General features: G+C 30.3%; 1 long non-coding RNA gene across 1 annotated transcript; it reads right to left on the minus strand.

Moving 5' to 3' along the window:
- Window positions 1-7,817: 7,817 nt before the first annotated feature.
- Window positions 7,818-16,672, minus strand: LOC136025635 (uncharacterized). The gene is made up of 4 exons (XR_010617127.1): window positions 16,534-16,672; window positions 13,600-13,738; window positions 10,665-10,803; window positions 7,818-7,960 (listed from the first exon to the last, which is right to left on the minus strand). It is a non-coding gene; the product is annotated as an uncharacterized LOC136025635 (long non-coding RNA).

Here is a 16,672-nt window from a genome sequence, read left to right on the forward strand (position 1 = left end):
AAAAAATATTATCTTTTTATATTTAATCAGCAGTTGACCCACTTCGATAAATATTCGATTCATGCTTTGAAACATCAAGGCAAAATAATAGATTCACTGTTTCAAAATTAGTGTAACTTACAATTGTTACACTATCAACATTTTATGTTTATATCCTAACTACAAACATCTTTGATAAGCTTTAGAATAATCTTCAGTAGCATCATTGAAATCACATTTAATATCTTGGTGTGGATATTTATACCCACTTACTCTTATTTCAAATTTATTTGTGTTCATATGGTCAAATATCATATTTTCTGTCCATTACTGTTATTTTTTTCAGATTTCTTTAACACAACAACAATTTATTTGTATTATAGTGTTCACTGACTACCGTCCATGGTAATTCCTTATTCGTTTTATTATCACTTTTATAGGTATTGCACGCTTCCCATGTTAATTCAAATGAGCTGTCCTTTCCTCATCCAGCTTTTATTTGTTCCGAGTCGCTATGGGTAAACTGGGATGCAATACTGGTAACATCTATGGTAATAGTATTATATCTACTTTAAAATTTTGAGCTCCAGATTTTACAATAATACTGGGAAAATCGTTTCTTATTTATATAATTTGATGCATAAAGCTTCTAAAAAAACAATTAATATTTTTGACAAAATCCTAATAATCTTGAAAATGGTAAATACATACTAACCACGCGAATTACTTTTGTTTTATTAAGTATTTAAATAGCCACTAATAAAGGGTTATTTAGTTTTGTTTTAATTGTTCCACCACCTCCTGCAATAGGTGAGAGAGTGCTTTCAAACTCATTTTATGCCTTAAAGAAATCAACGGATAGGGTTCTATTGTCATACCAAAACATATTAGATGCTGCGCTACAACTACAGTCATCTGAAAACATAAATTTTTAATAGTACTCGTTAGACCTACACTATCAATACTTTCAATATAAATTCATTGATAATATATTCAGCATTTCTAAACACATCCATTTTTTTAAAGTAGTTTCGTCATTATTTTGCATATTTCTTCCATCAAATTGAGTTATTTTCATTTTTGCATAAAGATAACAATAACTTGGAAGAATCAAAGATTCCAAGTCTTTTAAAATGAATTTAATTTTTGAGATGCATTCAAATTGTTTTTTCTAATTTCTGAATATTCATATTTAGGTGTAGAATCATCAATATTATGCTTTTCAAATATTTTCCAATAAGGAGCTACAACTTGATTCACTGTCATTTATATACATAAGAAATTATTAAATAATGCTAGTGGAGCGGATCTGCGACAGCCACTGAGAATGTCAGCCTGGGATGTGGTTTAAGTCCCTTCCCTAAAATCATTGCATCCAATAAGCCTTCCCTCTGTTCATAAAGATGTTTATATAAATATCCCTGAATATTTGAAACTGTATTTTTTAAAGATCTCACATTATTTAATTCTCTTTGATAATAATCTGTCCAATCTATTTAAATATTTCTAGTCGAGGTTTTATCATAGGGTTATATAGGGAATAAGCTTCATCTCTTATATATCTTATGGACGTCCTGAAAAATTAAGAATTGACAATATTTGTAAATGAACTACCAATCCCACAACCATACTGTCTTACAAACAATAATTGTTTCCTATCGATCAACATTATTATAGATAAATTTTATATAACAATTTCATCAAACTTTTTTCAAATCCGATACGTATTCAGTATTCTCTCAATTCAGATCAATTTATCTACCTAATTGATCAGTTTTGGTCATTTTTATAGCGTTGGTTTATTCGTTTCGATTCATTTGAAGATATTGCCTTTCTATAGGAATCTCACAGAGTAGCATTCCCGGTTCTGTTTTTGGAGCAAAATTCCAGATCACATTAGAAGGTTTATTCCCATTCACGACTGAGCTATCCACTAATGAGCAGTGAATGTGATTTTATTAATGTTTCTTGTAATAATAGGAACTTTAGTACCTTCATTACATTTACTTATTAGTTTATCTCCATTTTCAAATCCGAAAATAAGACATAAATCACAAGTAAATCGAAATTTATAATTTTTTTTCAAAATGATAACAAGTTTCATTGTTGCTAGATTGGATGGTATACCGATTGGACATCAATCTAGGGATGAATTGTAATAACGAGTTAAGAAGCAATTTAAACCCACTTTACATGCAACACGTTGGGTAAAACATCACTAACCCATTCATTCTTATTTTTTTCCTTGTTTTTAAACGTATTGTGTTTAAAATTAATCAATAATATTATACCATGAGTACCATAGTGCAAATTGAGTAAAAGGTATTTCGTAGTTAGTTTTTCGATCTAACTTGATCAGATTACTTGTATAACACTGTTCTAATTCAGTTTTGTTACCACTAATAATAATCAAAACCATTTATTAGAAAAGTATTTTTCTTCATAAATTCAATTCTGAGATAAATGCTGTAAATAGTATTACTGTCATTTTTCTTAAAAATATATTTTTCGATTAAGTGTTAAGCAGATCAATAGATTAATTTCTCGCACCATCAAATGTTTTTCAAGATTATCTGCTACCTAGCAAACTATATAATTTTTAAATATATCATCTGCATTTATGTGAATCCCAGTTCCTTGCTAAGGCTTTATAATAACAAAGTTATCTTTAATAGCGTTTAACCTTTCTCTGTAAATTTTTACGAGCTGATACTTTTTTATCTCCGTAATAATCATACCTTTTATCTTTCCTCCACATCTCTTATTAAGTGTTCCTGATTCATCAATTGTCTCTATTAAAAATGGATAATTGTCTAAATAAAAACTAAATAAAAAGTTCATCATCTATCCCAGAATCGACTTTGGCAATGAAATTTGACTTATTCTGGGATAAAATAGCTTGACTTAGGTGAGTTTGTAAATTTAATGTGCTGCTTGCAGATCGATCCAATCGTTATAATCGTCTTTTTAAATTTATATCATTGTCATATAGTTTATCAGTAATCATATTTGTATTTTATCTTCTGCTTCAATGATTGGAGCACCTAACTTTTCAGCAGAGTCACGAAATCCAGCTTGCTCTCTGCAACGTTCTTGAACTATATTACTTTGTATTTTTCTACTTTTCACTATACTAGCTAATAATTTATTCATCTTAATAGGATTCTTTTATGGAATGAAAGTTTTATTGAATTACTTTCAAGAGTGTTATTTTTGTAAGAACCCCTAATAATGAGTTCGCCAATTTTCTCCGACATTTCATCGGTTATAGGGGTCGAATGTTTCACTGCAGCTATTTGAAACATTTCAGCTGTATATTTTGGTGGTTAACCCTTATCAAAACACTCTTACTTTGATTAATTCTAACCAAATTACCTACATTGAATTTGCTTTTGGATGGTTTTTGAACTTCGACATCAGGAGCTAAATTACTGTAGACACTGCTTTCATTTTCTACTTTACTCGCTTCTATTGGTTTCATTTTGATGGATCGATAATAATAATTGTTATAATTGTCAACGAAAGAGGATAATTTACTATCCAACGTTTTGTGTTATTTTGAGTAAAATATTTCCTTAATTTCTATTAAACTTTTAAACAATTTAAGCTTTAAATTCACTTTCAAATGTGAACCAATGAATTTCATGACTCTTGACAAATACTTTAACGTTGTTATAACAAATTCTTTACCTTCATCTGTTTGTAATGTTTTAGGTTTTCAATTTTTTAATACACCCTCAAAAGCCTTAATAATTTCCTTGCCTATTTCATCCTTTAAAGGAATTCACAAAGCATATTTGCTAGAAAAATCGATGACTCTGAGAATATAGTAAAAATTATTATTTTCACTTTTATACTGCTGCAAATCAATTAAATCTGCTTGCCACTGGTCATCAATAAAATGAACATAAACGCGTCTTCTTTTAAATTTATGGTAAGCTGGATCGTGTGAAGAATTACTATTTTGATTTTGCAACACTTCTTTAATTTTAGTTTCATATAAAGAAAAACCATGTTCTTTTAATTTTTTATATGTAAATCATAAATTGCTGAAAAAGTTTGAATCATAGAGTTTTATAAGTTTGTTTTCGAGACTACTCTTGCTTGGACAAATACCACCTCCCTTGATCCAGGGTTTGTACTCATTATTTCCTGTTTAAAAAAATTTCTTGCAACTAAAAAATGTACAGAGAATAATTTTATAAAGTAGAACGTTCTCAGAGAAACAAAATAAAAAACCTCTAGACCCTAATGACACTGAAGAAAAGGCTTTGATAAATGAAGTAAACACTGTCCCTGGGATTTAATCCATTAAAGCTATAAACTATAATCCATGAAGTTAAACTAAAAGCTATAAGATTTAAAGCTTCAAAACTATAAGCATCAAAGCTTTTAGTTTCAAAGCTATAGGCTTCAATACTATAAGCTTCTAATCTATAAGCTTCATAAATAAAGTATACTTAGCAAATATTTTACCAAGTAAATACATGTAAAAGCACATATTAAATTGTATGAGCGTGGAAATAATAAAGGTGGTTTTAAAAATAAACATTTACCAGTAGCTCAGTGGCCGTTTCGACTTTGATGTGTGGTAACTCTGGATATGGTAAAAATTTACTCTTGAACTTGATTTATGATTACCATTACTTTAAAAAATTGATTAGTATGTTAAATATCTTGAAGAAGATAAACACAAAGATTTAATGATTAACATAAACGTCTTGGACGAAAAAAATGTCATGGATCTTGTTTTGCGAGTAATGATAAAAGTGATATTATGAGTAATATGACCTAGATCCCAAGGTTCAAAATTTAGTTTTCTTTGACCATTTTGTAACAGAAAGAGATATAAAAATGGAAGTTTTATGAGTGAAAGGTAGAAAACAAAGTATATCAGTAATTCATATTTCTCAGAGCTATTTTGATACACCTAAACTTGAACTATTTAGCATTTCCAAGTGTTGTAATCCAAAATAAATTGATAGAATCCCATAAAACCCTGCATCTGACTTGAAATAAGAAAAATCTATCTCTTTAATGAGACAACAAAGAATCGCGGATTTTTACTAATTAATTTGAAAACAAATGATGGATCCCTCAAATAGAGAAATAATTTGCATATTCGCTAAAAAAAATTGTGTATACTAAGCGAACAAGTTTGGAAGCTTTGGAAGTGAATATAGGAAATATACAAGTAACCAAAGAGTAACCTAAGTAACCTAAGTAACCTAACTCGATGATGACGGCAATCTTGATTTACAATTGAAATGAATAACTAATCTAGGTGCTCCAAAACCAAAGAAAGATGCTAAGAATTTACAAAATATGAAAATTATTTTTAAAAGTTTCAAGCATGAAGTTTTTAACCAGCAAATTCTTACAAATCAGTATTTAAGTGAGGATATTAATAGATTAACTAAAAGTTATCAATCACCAGACAATATATTGACTAGAGTAGAGGACATAGGCCTATTAGTAAGAAATACCATAAGGATGACAAAACAAGATATTAATGCAGAAAATAGAAGAGTTACAAATGTGGCACACCCAAAAGATGGGGCAGATGCAGTTAATTTGTCAACTTTAGTGGCATACTCTAAGAGCTTTAAGCAGTTATCTAAATTTTTAGACAATATCTCATAATAAATATATTTGAAAAAGATCCCGATGAAGCATTTAAAAAGATAAAGAAAAGGAAGGTTGAAGTAAAAAACAAGCATACAAAATTTTTTCAAAATGGTATTACGAAGATTTTTACCTTGGAATTTTATCTGTAAAAATAATTCTCTAATAAAAGTTATAACCAGTTTCGATTCCAAATAAAAATGTAAAGTACGAGTAAAACATACAAAACTGAATGAATGAGGACCTTTTAAACTATTACCTCATAAGAGACAGGTGACAAGGATTGAGAAACACAAAAATAAAATAAAGAGTCCTATATCGATCTATCCTTCAAACATCCACTTCAAACTGTCCAAGATTTATATTCTAATCTCTTCTTGATAAATTTGAAATCAATAATAAAGCTTACTTAATTGAAGAGGTAATTCATTTATCCCATCTTGAAAAAGTAAAAATAATCAATTATTTAAGAAAAAAGAAAATTTCCGAATTCATATAGAAAATATTATTATTGGTAAAGAGCCTGTTAAATTATTTCTTAAAAGAATACAAATTTAACAAATTGAACAAGGAAAAAAAAAGATGTATTCATAATTATATCTTATCATCAGTTAATTCAAAATGGTGGCTTAATTCCATTTTAATACCATTAGCAGCTGTAATAGGTAAAGCTGCTCTTACAAGTGGTGCAGCTACGTTAGGAGCTTATGCCGGAAATAGAATTGTTGATACAATAACTGATTCTTCAAACACCAAAGGCGGAGGTTCAACATTACCAGGGACTTTACCAAAGGTCGAGCTTTAAAATTACCTGGTACACACAAAATTTTGGATCTGGATTGGAAGTGGTTGTTGAAACTCCCAAAAAACGTGGTAAACCAAAGAAAATATAGGTTAAAGTGGTTAAAATACCTAAGCAGCTTGGAAGACCCAGAAAACTGGCTGAAGCTGAGATTTCACAATTTAAAGAATATTCGCTTTCAAAAATCGCTCAAACTCAGAAAGAATCGAAAACCATATAATACCATTGACAAATATTGATATGCGGAATAAATTAGATCAAATTCCTTATTTCTGAGGTGTTTTTCTCGAGATAACCTACTAAGTAAAACAAACTTGTACAATAATTTATGAATGTATGAGATTGCCTGGGATACGTTATTTTAATGATCCTAAGTGCTCATTTGTACAAATTTATCATTCTTTTGGAATTCAACCTGGAAGTGAAATAATTAACTATTTAAAGACATCAAATAATCTAATTGCCTTTCATTCTACTCAAGTCCGAAATTTCAACCATTTGAATTGTCGTCATTTGTGTGTTGATCTTATAAAAAGACAATTTAAGGGAATAGAACCACAGAATTTTGTTTAAAGTTTATTTTCAAATACAAATAGAGGAAGAATTAGAAAAGAGAATATTTGTTTATCGTACAAGTTTTAAATATTATGGAAGTTTTATAACAGTTTCTAAGTATCCAAATTAATATTTAGTGCAATATCTTTGTCTGCTTTTGCTTTGTTACCCCTTCCTTCCTTAAGTCTTGGGACAGTTCTGATTTTAAAAACTTCAAAAATATCTAAGAATTTTTGTTTTTGCTTGTGAAGAATATATGAAACAAGTAAAATTAAACGGTTATAAATGTTACGTAAGGTCTTTATATTTTAAAACATAAATAGAATCCTTCTTACTTTCCACCCGCTTACTTCATAATATATATTTCCTTAGTAAGAAATCATATAAAATAAATTCTATTTCTATTTAAATTAGCCCATATGTAATTTTGTCTCCGGAACCAAGTAGAAATTTTTCACTTAAATACGGCAAAGGTTCTGTTTATAATCAATAATTGTTTCGTAACTTTTGATGGGTTTAGTTAAACTTAACTAATTATACACATTCAGATTCCTCATTAAACGAAATTTCCTTTGATGTGTGTATTGAAAAAATTGGAAAACATGATGGAAAAATAAATGAAGCCTAGTTTCTTTTCACAGTTTGAACAAAGATAGTGTGTGTTGCATGCTGCAAAAAAAATAATAATAAAAAAGTTCTAAAGTCATAAACGACATGTTACTCATATACCATCTAACTAAATAACACATCATTAACTAAAGATTCCTTTTAAACAACTGAATTTTTTTTTTACATTAATACTTCTTAAACCAGCTTCTGAAATAGAACTCTATTAAACAAATCAAAACTTATTATTTACAGATTTCTGACACGTATTTGGATTCCTTCCTAGAATGCTGTCCCCGAGTGAAAGATACTTGGAAAGAAAACCAAGGTTATGTTATGTATAGGCTATGTTATTGTGTTTGATTTGACATATAAAATCACTCCGGGTCAAGCCTGTAAGCCAATTGTGTTACAGAGACTTTTCCAGAGTTATATACTAATGAGATGACAATGAAAAAAGTATGGTTTAGAAAATCTATCTAATAAAATGATCACCTAACAAATCACCTTTTAAGCGAAGTGTAAGTGGTAAATAAATATAATTGAACTATTAGGAAAGATTATTTAGATATTGGAATAGAACACACGATTACAGGAATGGACTGTTTTGCAACTAAATATAGAAATAATTACTACTATCCATTTTAAAGGTGAAATGGTGTATCCATTTGCACCTAAGCGTTTTAATTTTAAAGCAACTGATTTTCAAAATAAATTAAAAAAATTTGATAGATATGATTTTAAAGATGATTTAAAGAAAAATGAAGATAAAATAATTTATTTAGATATAGAACTATCCGCTAAATATTAAATTATTGCATGCTATCGGTAGTAGAGGAAAAATAGAATATAATTAAATCCTTATCTCACAAGGCCTGTTACGATTTTGAAGCTCATGATGCGAAATTATTAAAATATCGGAAATCTTCATTTAAAATTGTTTGAATTCAATTGAAAAGGAGTAAATTGATAAGTTGATGTCTAAAACCCGTAATCACATTGTGAAAAGTATAATAAAAAGACCAAATTTGATTTCCAAGGACCTATTTTCATGTTGAATGTAGGGATGAAAATTATAAAAACGTGCAATAATTGACGTTAAAATGATGATAATTGCATGATAATTAAACTACAGCATATTGCACGTATAAGGCCATTTATGGCTCTAATAAAGGGCTACACCCCCTTCTTCTGGCTCTTAAAATGCTTCATAGTGGCTCGAAACATTGACAAAAAAGTTTCACTTGTAACTGACAATAAACTTGGTAACTAGAACGAATAAATAGTTTTAAATCCTCTTAACATAATTCTCAAACATTCCAAGTCTTATACAGTACCAAACCTGAAAAATAGCGAGAAGTGGAAAAATAGCGAAAAGAATCATGAGGCTTAACTTATAAGTTATAAAGAAGTGCGTTCATAAGAAAGTTTAAGTAATTTGTAAGTTAGTGGCAGAATATTCACAGCAATAATAACAACAAGCATTAGTTTGTATCCTTCTTGTAATACAAATACAATTCTTTTGATGTCTTTCAATTTTCTGAAAATTCACTAAAAATTTCACGAAAAACTGTTCTTAATAGAAACTTGGTTTCTTAGTAGATAGGGCTCTTCCACCGGTTATTAAAAGAAAAACAAAGGTCCTGCAGTAAATTTCGATGGACCTTTCTATGGCCCAGAAAACAGTATACAAGAAGAAAAAAGTTATGAATCTCCATGGCGCAATATTACTATCTAAAACCACAGATTTTTATAAAACCTAATAGATAATCGATGTCAAAACTATTAGGTTACCTCCTGTGGTATTATATTTTGTGTAAAATTTCAAATACTTCCACCACTTCCTCGATCCCTCTCCCGCTATTTATGAAATTACGGCCATTTCCCTCTTGCAGATTGGATTAGGAGTGAACACTAAAAGTTTCAGTATTGGGTAAAAACTTAATCCAAACCCCTCTTTTAGAAATGCTGGAAAGGCCTTTCAATTAGTTTATACCTGTGAGATGGAAAAGTAGTGAACCGCTTCACCGTCTGATCACATTTTTTCTGCTTTTGCAATTAGGAATAATAAGAATACGCACCATTATTCAGTGACTGACAAATATACACTTCATTGCTGATGATAAAATACATGGTAGGAGTGTTTTGCAGGCCCCGGGAATGTAGTAACAAAAAATCATTTAGTTTCATCATACTGTCTAAATTTATCTACAACGGGAACAGCTGAGAGTATAAAGTATTAACTCTTAAGTTAAAATGTGTATTGTTTTTGTTTCCTTTTTTGAATTTGCTCAAAAATTTGGCACAAGAAAAAATTTTGCTCAAAAAATTTTGAATTTGCTGGTATTTCTAAAGGTATTTCTAAAGGTAAACATGAAATATTTCAAGAATGTGTCCGTATATGATAAAGTTATCGTAGTATTGAATGCTGACAAGGAGAAATATTTGAACTAAGAAACAAGTATTAATGAGTATCTTATTGGAAGTGATGCTTGCGTTGTCATGACAGTGAGGTGATGAATTCCTTTAGAATACCAAAAGATTCAATGTCAGTTGTGGTAGTGGATATACCGAGGAAACATTTCCAGAGATGATAGCACGTAAGGAAAATGCAAGCCTAAGAATTTTAGTCGATGACGATTGTTAGTTCTTTGCTACTGCTGCTGGTAACATGTTAACCGTTGATGGATCCTATCACTATATTGCTGGTATTATCATTCAAAAGAAGACAAGCCTTGTCCAGTTACATGGCCTTGACAAGACAAGCCTTGTCCATGTATTAAAATACATGGTAGGAGTGTTTTGCACGCCCCGGGAATGTAGTAACAAAAAATCATTTAGTTTCATCATACTGTCTAAATTTATCTACAACAGGAACAGCTGAGAGTAAAAAGTATTAACTCTTAAGTTAAAATGTGTATTGTTTTTGTTTCCTTTTTTGAATTTGCTCAAATGTTTCCCAGGGTTCATAGGCTTACAAATTTCTGTTATGTTGTATTTCTCATTTAAAAAGGTTCAAGCAAAAACTTTTTATTATACCTTTAAAAACTAGAAAGAAAATTATAATCAGAAATGAGATTGCATTTTTAAAGCTTACTTTGTTGTTGACTAAAAGCCGAACTGTTCTGATTTTTCAAAATCTTTAACACCTCCTATGCCTAATTTTGATTTTACCACTCATTTCACAATTCTTCAATATTTTTTGGATAAGACACCGTCGCTTCCTAGAGATTACTCTGAAATAGATGCAACCAACATTAGTCAGTGATATTCAAAGTATCCTAGTGTTTACTGCAAAACTTTAAACCTGTTTTGAAATCTAATATATTTTGATTCATTTGTTAATACTGTAGAACTTTTGAAATCCCTTTTACATAGTTTGATTTCATACAAAATTACTAATCTTTTATTCTTTTCTGATTACGTCATTATAAATTTCCCGTCTTAATCTCTCTCTTTATCCAGTCTCTTCCTTTTTTTATTTTCTTCCTATAACTCTATTACATTTGTAAACATACATTACAAACTGATATTTTTTTCAAAAAGAAGAAAAAATTAAACAGATGTATGCAGACTGAGACGAGAAGCTGGGAGGTAAGAGCAGAGAAAAAGATTGAGAAAGGGAAAACAGAGAGAAAAATTGAGCTTAAAGAAGAGACACAAGAAAGCTGAGTGAAAGGAGGATTGAAAATTTACCTATGGAGTTAATACTAAATTTAAAAATTTGTAAATGTAGAAAAAGGATTTGAGTAACAGAGAATGAGGTAGAAGAAAGGAGAATGAAGGAAGAGATAGAAAATAAAACAGAGTCACGTTGGTGACAAAGAAAGAGGAAAATGAAGAAAAAGAGAAATTAATACTTTGATTTTCAGTTACATCCTTGAAATATTAATTTTAAGAATAATGCCTATTATCTGGGTTATTGTCACAGAACAGTGGGATTCTTAAAATTTATTAAAGCCAAAACATTTAAAAGGCAGGGAATTGGTGCAGTTTAATAAAAAGTTTAAGTTTAAGAAAATAGAGGACAGAGAGAATATACTTGTCCTGAAGAATATATTCCCAGACCCTACTGTTCGCATGATATATTTTGCAATAATCTACCCGAATATGTCATTTGGATGTGAATTTTGGAACAGAAACTATCTTGTTAAGTACAAACTTGAGCAAGTGCTACAAACTAAAGCAGTAATATTTATTGGAAAGTATTGGAAAACTATAAAAGACGCCAGTGCATACTTAACTTCTTTAAGGCTACTCTATATGGGAGAGACAAGGGACTATCAATTGAAAGTATTTGACGAGAATTTCTTTTTTCTACAGTAATTTCTTTTTTATTTCGTTTTCTTCAAGAGTTTTTTTTTACACATTTTTTCTTTGGGGATTTTGTTCAAGATTTTTCCAACAGAAAAACTTTATTCAAATCGAAAATTAAACTAGGAATTTTCCCAACGAAAACCTTCCTTAACTACCTTTGCCTAAAATTATTTTCTAATGGTTTGTTCTGGGAAAAAAATTTAACGAAAATGAAATCATTGTTTCCGGAATCTTCTTGCCCTCATACAGACAATACGCAGATCGTGATGGTTTTTGCTTGAATCGATAAGATTCCCTAGTATCATTCTTCATGAGCTATGGATTGCGTGTTTTTTATCCTTGGAGATAGTTCACATGGAAAAGAATAAATCGATTACTAGAGTAAGGTTTGGAGGGTATTATTGTTATACATTTGACACACAAGTGAATGTTATGATATTTTATTTTCATCCTTTTTCGAGCAAAACAAAAGTTTTAAACGTTGGTTGCATTTTTCCCTCGTTTTTTGAACATTAACACCTTTACTTTGGTGAACGTTAAAAAACGAAGTTCTTTTTCGTTAAATAAATAATTCTTGTATCTTTTAAAATAGTCCTAAGCGGTTTGAGAGACTCTACTGCCTGATTTCGTCTTATTTTTTCTTTACTTGACACTCATTACGAAACAAAGGTTGTTTGTTAAATAAAATTTCTGGTTTTTTTAAAAGAGGTTTACGGAGTTTTAGAGACTCTGTTGCCTGATTCCATGAACTTTGTTTTTTACTAGCACTTCAGTTGGTCAGGATCCCACCTTTTGCCTCCCTCTTCAATTCCAAAGTTGTGATTCCACCAATACCGATCTGAGCTTCACCAATTTGAGGATTTTTTATTCAGCTACCCTCGTTATAATCTGTGGTTTGTTATTGACACTAGCGAATTTAAGGTACATTTTTGGACAATATTATTTGTATATTGGAAGAAAAAAGGCTTACCTCTTATTTCTAAAGGTAAACATGAAATATTTCAAGAATGTGTCCGTATATGATAAAGTTATCGTAGTATTGAATGCTGACAAGGAGAAATATTTGAACTAAGAAACAAGTATTAATGAGTATCTTATTGGAAGTGATGCTTGCGTTGTCATGACAGTGAGGTGATGAATTCCTTTAGAATACCAAAAGATTCAATGTCAGTTGTGGTAGTGGATATACCGAGGAAACATTTCCAGAGATGATAGCACGTAAGGAAAATGCAAGCCTAAGAATTTTAGTCGATGACGATTGTTAGTTCTTTGCTACTGCTGCTGTTAACATGTTAACCGTTGATGGATCCTATCACTATATTGCTGGTATTATCATTCAAAAGAAGACAAGCCTTGTCCAGTTAAATGGCCTTGACAAGACAAGCCTTGTCCATGTATTAAAATACATGGTAGGAGTGTTTTGCACGCCCCGGGAATGTAGTAACAAAAAATCATTTAGTTTCATCATACTGTCTAAATTTATCTACAACAGGAACAGCTGAGAGTATAAAGTATTAACTCTTAAGTTAAAATGTGTATTGTTTTTGTTTCCTTTTTTGAATTTGCTCAAATGTTTCCCAGGGTTCATAGGCTTACAAATTTCTGTTATGTTGTATTTCTCATTTAAAAAGGTTCAAGCAAAAAATTTTTATTATACCTTTAAAAACTAGAAAGAAAATTATAATCAGAAATGAGATTGCATTTTTAAAGCTTACTTTGTTGTTGACTAAAAGCCGAACTGTTCTGATTTTTCAAAATCTTTAACACCTCCTATGCCTAATTTTGATTTTACCACTCATTTCACAATTCTTCAATATTTTTTGGATAAGACACCGTCGCTTCCTAGAGATTACTCTGAAATAGATGCAACCAATATTAGTCAGTGATATTCAAAGTATTCTAGTGTTTACTGCAAAACTTTAAACCTGTTTTGAAATCTAATATATTTTGATTCATTTGTTAATACTGTAGAACTTTTGAAATCCCTTTTACATAGTTTGATTTCATACAAAATTACTAATCTTTTATTCTTTTCTTATTACGTCATTATAAATTTCCCGTCTTAATCTCTCTCTTTATCCAGTCTCTTCCTCTTTTTATTTTCTTCCTATAACTCTATTACATTTGTAAACATACATTACAAACTGATATTTTTTTCAAAAAGAAGAAAAAATTAAAGAGATGTATGCAGACTGAGACAAGAAGCTGGGAGGTAAGAGCAGAGAAAAAGATTGAGAAAGGGAAAACAGAGAGAAAAATTGAGCTTAAAGAAGAGACACAAGAAAGCTGAGTGAAAGGAGGATTGAAAATTTACCTATGGAGTTAATACTAAATTTAAAAATTTGTAAATGTAGAAAAAGGATTTGAGTAACAGAGAATGAGGTAGAAGAAAAGAGAATGAAGGAAGAGATAGAAAATAAAACAGAGTCACGTTGGTGACAAAGAAAGAGGAAAATGAAGAAAAAGAGAAATTAATACTTTGATTTTCAGTTACATCCTTGAAATATTAATTTTAAGAATAATGCCTATTATCTGGGTTATTGTCACAGAACAGTGGGATTCTTAAAATTTATTAAAGCCAAAACATTTAAAAGGCAGGGAATTGGTGCAGTTTAATAAAAAGTTTAAGTTTAAGAAAATAGAGGACAGAGAGAGTATACTTGTCCTGAAGAATATATTCCCAGACCCTACTGTTCGCACGATATATTTTGCAATAATCTACCCGAATATGTCATTTGGATGTGAATTGTGGAACAGAAACTATCTTGTTAAGTACAAACTTGAGCAAGTGCTACAAACTAAAGCAGTAATATTTATTGGAAAGTATTGGAAAACTATAAAAGACGCCAGTGCATACTTAACTTCTTTAAGGCTACTCTATATGGGAGAGACAAGGGACTATCAATTGAAAGTATTTGACGAGAATTTCTTTTTTCTACAGTAATTTCTTTTTTATTTCGTTTTCTTCAAGAGTTTTTTTTTACACATTTTTTCTTTGGGGATTTTGTTCAAGATTTTTCCAACAGAAAAACTTTATTCAAATCGAAAATTAAACTAGGGATTTTCCCAACGAAAACCTTCCTTAACTACCTTTGCCTAAAATTATTTTCTAATGGTTTGTTCTGGGAAAAAAATTTAACGAAAATGAAATCATTGTTTCCGGAATCTTCTTGCCCTCATACAGACAATACGCAGATCGTGATGGTTTTTGCTTGAATCGATAAGATTCCCTAGTATCATTCTTCATGAGCTATGGATTGCGTGTTTTTTATCCTTGGAGATAGTTCACATGGAAAAGAATAAATCGATTACTAGAGTAAGGTTTGGAGGATATTATTGTTATACATTTGACACACAAGTGAATGTTATGATATTTCATTTTCATCCTTTTTCGAGCAAAACAAAAGTTTTAAACGTTGGTTGCATTTTTCCCTCGTTTTTTGAACATTAACACCTTTACTTTGGTGAACGTTAAAAAACGAAGTTCTTTTTCGTTAAATAAATAATTCTTGTATCTTTTAAAATAGTCCTAAGCGGTTTGAGAGACTCTACTGCCTGATTTCGTCTTATTTTTTCTTTACTTGACACTCATTACGAAACAAAAGTTGTTTGTTAAATAAAATTTCTGGTATTTTTAAAAGAGGTTTACGGAGTTTTAGAGACTCTGTTGCCTGATTCCATGAACTTTGTTTTTTACTAGCACTTCAGTTGGTCAGGATCCCCCCTTTTGCCTCCCTCTTCAATTCCAAAGTTGTGATTCCACCAATACCGATCTGAGCTTCACCAATTTGAGGATTTTTTATTCAGCTACCCTCGTTGTAATCTGTGGTTTGTTATTGACACTAGCTAATTTAAGGTACATTTTTGGACAATATTATTTGTATATTGGAAGAAAAAAGGCTTACCTCTTATTTCTAAAGGTAAACATGAAATATTTCAAGAATGTGTCCGTATATGATAAAGTTATCGTAGTATTTAATGCTGACAAGGAGAAATATTTGAACTAAGAAACAAGTATTAATGAGTATCTTATTGGAAGTGATGCTTGCGTTGTCATGACAGTGAGGTGATGAATTCCTTTAGAATACCAAAAGATTCAATGTCAGTTGTGGTAGTGGATATACCGAGGAAACATTTCCAGAGATGATAGCACGTAAGGAAAATGCAAGCCTAAGAATTTTAGTCGATGACAATTGTTAGTTCTTTGCTACTGCTGCTGGTAACATGTTAACCGTTGATGGATCCTATCACTATATTGCTGGTATTATCATTCAAAAGAAGACAGCCTTGTCCAGTTACATGGCCTTGACAAGACAAGCCTTGTCCATGTATTAAAATACATGGTAGGAGTGTTTTGCACGCCCCGGGAATGTAGTAACAAAAAATCATTTAGTTTCATCATACTGTCTAAATTTATCTACAACAGGAACAGCTGAGAGTAAAAAGTATTAACTCTTAAGTTAAAATGTGTATTGTTTTTGTTTCCTTTTTTGAATTTGCTCAAATGTTTCCCAGAGTTCATAGGCTTACAAATTTCTGTTATGTTGTATTTCTCATTTAAAAAGGTTCAAGCAAAAACTTTTTATAATACCTTTAAAAACTAGAAAGAAAATTATAATCAGAAATGAGATTGCATTTTTAAAGCTTACTTTGTTGTTGACTAAAAGCCGAACTGTTCTGATTTTTCAAAATCTTTAACACCTCCTATGCCTAATTTTGATTTTACCACTCATTTCACAATTCTTCAATATTTTTTGGATAAGACACCGTCGCTTCCTAGAGATTACT

This window comes from Artemia franciscana, chromosome 4, assembly GCF_032884065.1.
Source record: "Artemia franciscana chromosome 4, ASM3288406v1, whole genome shotgun sequence".
Taxonomy (NCBI): domain Eukaryota; kingdom Metazoa; phylum Arthropoda; class Branchiopoda; order Anostraca; family Artemiidae; genus Artemia; species Artemia franciscana.